Genomic DNA, 6,000 nt, shown 5'->3' on the forward strand with positions numbered 1-6,000 from the left:
ACCTTTGCACTGGAAATTTTTGCTGATTTGGGGGCTTTGTTATGTCTTCTCTATTCACTCACACTATGCAAGAGACTGGGGAAGGAGCCCTGAAGAGCTGAAGCAGGCAGTAGGTGCCCAGAGTTATGTTGCACAACATCTTTTTCAAGTAGAAAGAATCTTGTGCTATTGTGTCTGCTTTGATTTTTCAGATGACCTTAAAATACAGACACAGTGAGACTAAGGGAGCAAAATGTTTCTGACCACTATTCAGTGGTGGTTTCATGTGTTGCTTCATGCAGATTTGGTTTTTTCCATTGCTGTTGACACAAATAATACTGCCTTTAAGACAGGAAGCAAATCACTGCCACAACTGTGAGCTCTCTTGCAGCACTGCCCTGCCTTGCAGTGTTATGTGCTTTGCTGTGCATTGCACTCCTGTGCTTCCTTTGATGATACAGATGTAGTGAAGCAGCAAGGAGTAGTTGCACACTACACACATCATGGCAGTAAAACAACACACTCACCTCTCCACCACACTGTTGGTAGTCACACTGGAGAAAAGATCTAACACATGATCTACTTCTGGCACTGCTGTGTGGTGGCTTGGGGCTGCAGAGGGTGGCCAGTAGCAGAGGCAGGTCAATGCATGATGGGGTCATTTTGAAATCACTACAGAAAAATGGGAAGGCAAAATATCAGCTGCAGTGTTCCTGTCCAGCTAACAATGAACAATACATGTTGGGTATGTAACGTGTGTGGTCCTTTGCACAAGCGTGCTATCTGGCAAGCGCTTACATGTACACTACTGCTTAAATGAAATACTTTTTCTGGCTTATAAAGACAAACTAATTGTTGCTATGGTAATATCATCAGAAAACACTAGACAATTAAGTTTTTAGAATTAAAATTATTGTGCTGGTTTTAGCTGGGGTAGAGTTAGTTTTCTTCACAGTAGCATGGGGCTGTGTCTTGGATTTGTGCTGGAACCAGTGTTCATAATTCAGGCATTTTTTTCTTTACTGCTGAGCAGTACTTGCACATAGCTGAGTCCTTTTCTGTTTCTCATCCCACCCCACCAGTGAGGAGGCCAGGGATGCACAGGGAATGGGGAGGGGACACAACTGGGACAGCTGACCCCAAATGACCAAAGGGACATTCTGTACTATTTGACATCATGCTCATCATATAAAGGCGGGGGGGGGGGGAGGGGGGGAGAAAGGGGGGCACCGGAAGAAGAAAGATGTGGGGGGGGATCATATTTGGAGTAATGACATTTGTATTACCAAGTCATTGTTGGCTTGACACAAGATGGAGATTCTTTCCTGGGGATGGCTGAACACCTGCCTGTGCATGGGAAGTTGTCAAGAAATTCCTCGTTTTTCCTTACTTTCATGTGCAGCTATTGCTTTCCCCATGAAACTGCCTTTATCTCAACACAATTTTCCTCTTCTGATCTCTCCTCATCCCACTGTGAGTGAGAGGCCTGTGGGGCTTAGTTGCTGACTGGGATTAAATCACAACCTGCAGTCTAAAAATTTTTTTACATTTATGTCAGTTTTTTTAGCCATGGTTTGGGAAAGAAGAAAGATTTTTGTGTACTGCAAAAAATCCCTACAGAGGCTGAACCCATTAAAGCTATTGAGTAGCTGGTTTGTGAATAATTCTGTATCACAATATTGCAGTCCTTTCAACAGAGATATTTCAATTAAAATATTACAGATTTTTAATGATTTTCCTGTTAGAAGTGACGCCCTGACTTTTTAATAAGGATGGAATTTCCATTTAAAGCAACAACCACTGTGGGCAAGAAAAAATTTTACTTTACTCTGGAGCTGAATAAAAAATAAACCATTTAAAAATAATATAAGGTAGCTGATTGTAAGACTTTACATATGGACAGTGCTCTGAAAATATTGCAAGCTATAAATTATTCAGATATGGACAGGCTTTCCCCTGATACAAAATAGTTGAAGTAAAATTAAGGCAACAGCAATGATCTTCTGAGCATGCTAGTTGTAAAGATCATTTCATTGTGAACAGACTCCTCATAATTTCTAACTCTCTCAAGTTTTAAATCTACCATTGCAATTATTTTTTTTAAAAAATCATGTCAGTTTTAAATCTAGTGTCACAAATCACATGATGTCTTGGGAGTTTCAGAAATCACCTTGATCTGGCTTCTTAGCATTTCTCTCAGGTATTTCTCATAGTTTCAGCCCAGGATTTTAACCAAATAAAAATTTTTACATGAATATTTCCTGCCTTTCCTATTTTCCATCAGTTCTCCATTACCCTTAGAGGCAATGCAAATGAAAATATTGTCCTATTTTTCAGGATATTTGATAGTTTTATGCTTCTTTTCATCTTTCTCCTCATGAAGTTTACCTAACAGGGTGTTATTGTTTTCTGCCGCCTTACTGAAACAGCTCTTTATATGTACCATTCCCAGAACATGACTTTTCTGATAATATACAAATATTAGTATTCAAAAGATCTTTCAGTTTTGCCTTCATTTAATATCCATGTACACCAAGAAAAAGCCAATGAGTAGTGCTCAAATTACTTGGTGGATGTGTTTCATTCTACATTTCTTATGACATTTCTGAAAATGGCTTCATGACCCTAAAGGAAACCTGGAGACAGGATATATTGTGTGATAGTGTGAAAATATGTTACAAATGCCTTTTGAAATCCATGATTTTTTTATTTGTCATGGCAACATCTAAATAACTTACTTTATGGTAACAGCCCAACAATCTTCTACAAATTCTAAACTGTTACTAACCCAAATAATTGACATTTAAAATTTGCAGTGTATACTCCAAGTTCAATGAGATAGTTAAACACATGAATAGTTTTATCCACTTGAGCAGTTCCTGCTGAACAGATTAAAATAATTTTGCTATATTTGGTTGCTTAAATAGATTTATGAATTGGAGTCTAAATTTACTGCTGAGACATATATGTTTTTTTGCAGACATGCCTGTCTTTTAAAACTGTATTTTAAAATTACAAATACTAGGTTTTGACTCCAATCTGGTACTTGTGTTTGGAACAAATACTTTGGAATTCAAGCTGGTGCTTCTCACACTCTGTGCCATTGTGTTCAAAGTACTTCAATTATTTTATTTTTAAATTAAATCAGTGATACAAATACTTTTAAATTGCTAAAAATTGTCTTCACAAGTATAATACAATAGGTTAGATAATTTGCTGTTTACTTTCTGATCATATGGTCCGTTTTAATGATACCTTTTAATCAGCAAATATAAGAAATAATCAAGAAAAATATGTATTTGACAGACCAAGTAAAAAAGCAGCAGGGTGTTTTTCACACTGAAGTGTGGTGTAAGACAATAAGAGATGTTTACTAGGAATGCACTTTCAGTGGTTTCTCTTAATTGCCTACTAACAACAAACAAGAACCTGCAATAATATATAAAGCAAATTTTGTCTTGTGCTAAAACACTCTGGATTAGTAAAAATCTGCATTTAACTAATTCTACTCTAAATTCCTTTGTATGAAAATTTTGGAGAAAAAGTTTCTCTTTAGCCTTTGAGGTTTTGTGTGACGTGTTACAGCATCTTGGCACAACTGCAAGCAATTCTTCAATTGGAATTTGATAGCTTCCTAAGAACTAATTTTTCAGATCCCAGGAATCATAGGTGAATGCTGGCAATTCTAGTTCACATTTGATGAGATAAGGATATGTTTACTTTTTTCAGTGACCTAGTCCCTAAAGTAAACAAAAATCTACCAAGAAAACAAAACTAGGGAAGAAAGTGGGAAAAAAAAAAAAATGGAGCAGTCCTGTCCTCATGGAATAGTTCTTTTTACAGATGCAAAGAGAAATTTCAGCCTATTATTGAAAATTATTTATTGTGGTATTTCTTGTCAAAATTCATGTATTTCTACAAATAGAGGAGAAAACAAAAGTTTTGATTTATAGGAAATTGCCAACTACTTATAACTACAATACTTCTACTGAAGCAGCAAACATAAAGGAATTTTATGTCTCATTCTGAGATCAGAAGTGTTTCATACTCAAATACGTTGTATGCCATTACCAAAATGTATTATGGAAATACATAAAAGTTTAACTGGAAATCTGAATATTTATAGCATTTTTCCCCCTCTTATTTGCACAACTTTCCACACATGAATTTGTCTACTGTGAGGTCAGAAATATATGTTTTCTTTTGGGGCTGACCTTGAGCTGTGAAACTATGGATGGCTGGAGAAGAACAGCAAAACTGAGCTAGAAATAATGCAAGCAACAAAAAAACCAGACCTCATAGATATTCAGAATACAGGAGTTCTTCGATATTATGAAAAGATAATACACAGGAGGATAATAAAAAGAAAAGTATTTTCAAGTGCATTAAAGATATCAAACTTGAAAACTTGATTTTAGCTGGTATAAGCTGAAGTAACAAAAGTGGCAAGACAGGCTCGTAGCTCATGTATTTGAAGAGAACAAATATCAGGCTATCAAAATAAAATGCAAGCAAGGAAAAATGGTAACTGCTCACAGTATTCTTGATATAGAGACTTGCACAAACTGCCAAATCTGAGACAAACTGTAACCAGCAAATCTATAGATTTAGCATTCAGTTGTCTGTCATCTGGTAAAAATCACAGAAACCTAGGCAGTGATTGTTGAATAAATCAAATCCTTTTATAATAAGACTTAAGTCTACAAAACCCTCATCTTTGTACTAGAGACATTTTTTTCTGCCAAGAAAACAGAGATTTTACTGAATGTCACTGAGTGAGTTTCTACTCACTCGTGCTCCAGAGAAAACTTATCCAATTTGTTTCCTTTATAGATTAAAACAAGAAGTGATGATGTGGATTGCTGGGGGAAGGGGTGGAGTGAGGGTGTGTCCTGAACATGCTGGAACTGAAAAAAATTAGGAATGTCTGTGCTAAGTTGGACTAAAAATCATACCTGAGCAATGAACTCTCTGCCTAAAGAATCCCAAATCAGTTGTGATTAAGGTAGAAGAGATTTAGCATGTTTTTTCCTATGGATAATGTCCGGAATGTCTGAACTGCTACCATTTTATACTTAGTTCAGGTGTCATTACACTACATTTACAAAAATAACTTCAGGGAAGATGCATTTCAACTATATGCCAATCGCAGATACAGACTACACAATTTATAGTGCTTCACTATTCTAAAATATACTCAGAGTAGGAAAAAAATTGAAATATCATTTGACTTCAATAAGAAAAATGACAACAACATGTACTTTGTGTGGTCAAAAACTGGTTTTCTGAGTTTGTTTCTCTGGTGAGGAACCAGTTCTCTTCAAAGTTTTTCTAAGGACTATATTTTTTCCTGTCTTTAATATCAATGTTTGCTTAAATTATGATTAAATAGAGAAAATTATTTTCTATTTATAGAGTATGTAAGACACATATGTAGTTTTGAAACACCTCAAGAGTAAGGAAAAATTAAAAGAAAATAAAAGAAAACTAGAAGTACCTATTTAATCGATTTCATCAACATATGAGACTTAGGATATAGCATACAGCTGTTGCGCTTACTGCTTTTCTGAATTCATGCCTGTGTTACTGGAGTGGTTATGAGGAGACTTTCTTTTCTTTTAAGGATATAATGATATATCATATCATTTTGATATATTGGAATGAGATAAAGATGGTAGGTTTTTGGCTTCTTTTAAAAAGTTATTAGAAACATGAAACTATAGTGTGCTTTGGGTTGGAAATTATCTTAAAGTTTATCTAGTTCCAATCCCCCTGGCATTGCTTAAAGCCCCATCCAATCTGGCCTTGAATACTTCCAGGGATGGGAAATCTACAACGTCTCTGAGCAACCTGTTCCAGTGCCTCACCACTCTTACAGTAAATAACTTCTTCCATATATCTAATCTAAACCTCCTCTCCTTCAGTTTAAATCCATTGTCATTGTCCTATCACTACAGGCACTGGTACAAGGCCCCTGTCTAGCTTTACCCGCTGGACACATTTCCTTTGATGCGGCCCAGG

Source organism: Taeniopygia guttata, chromosome 2 (genome assembly GCF_048771995.1).
Source record: "Taeniopygia guttata chromosome 2, bTaeGut7.mat, whole genome shotgun sequence".
NCBI lineage: Eukaryota > Metazoa > Chordata > Aves > Passeriformes > Estrildidae > Taeniopygia > Taeniopygia guttata.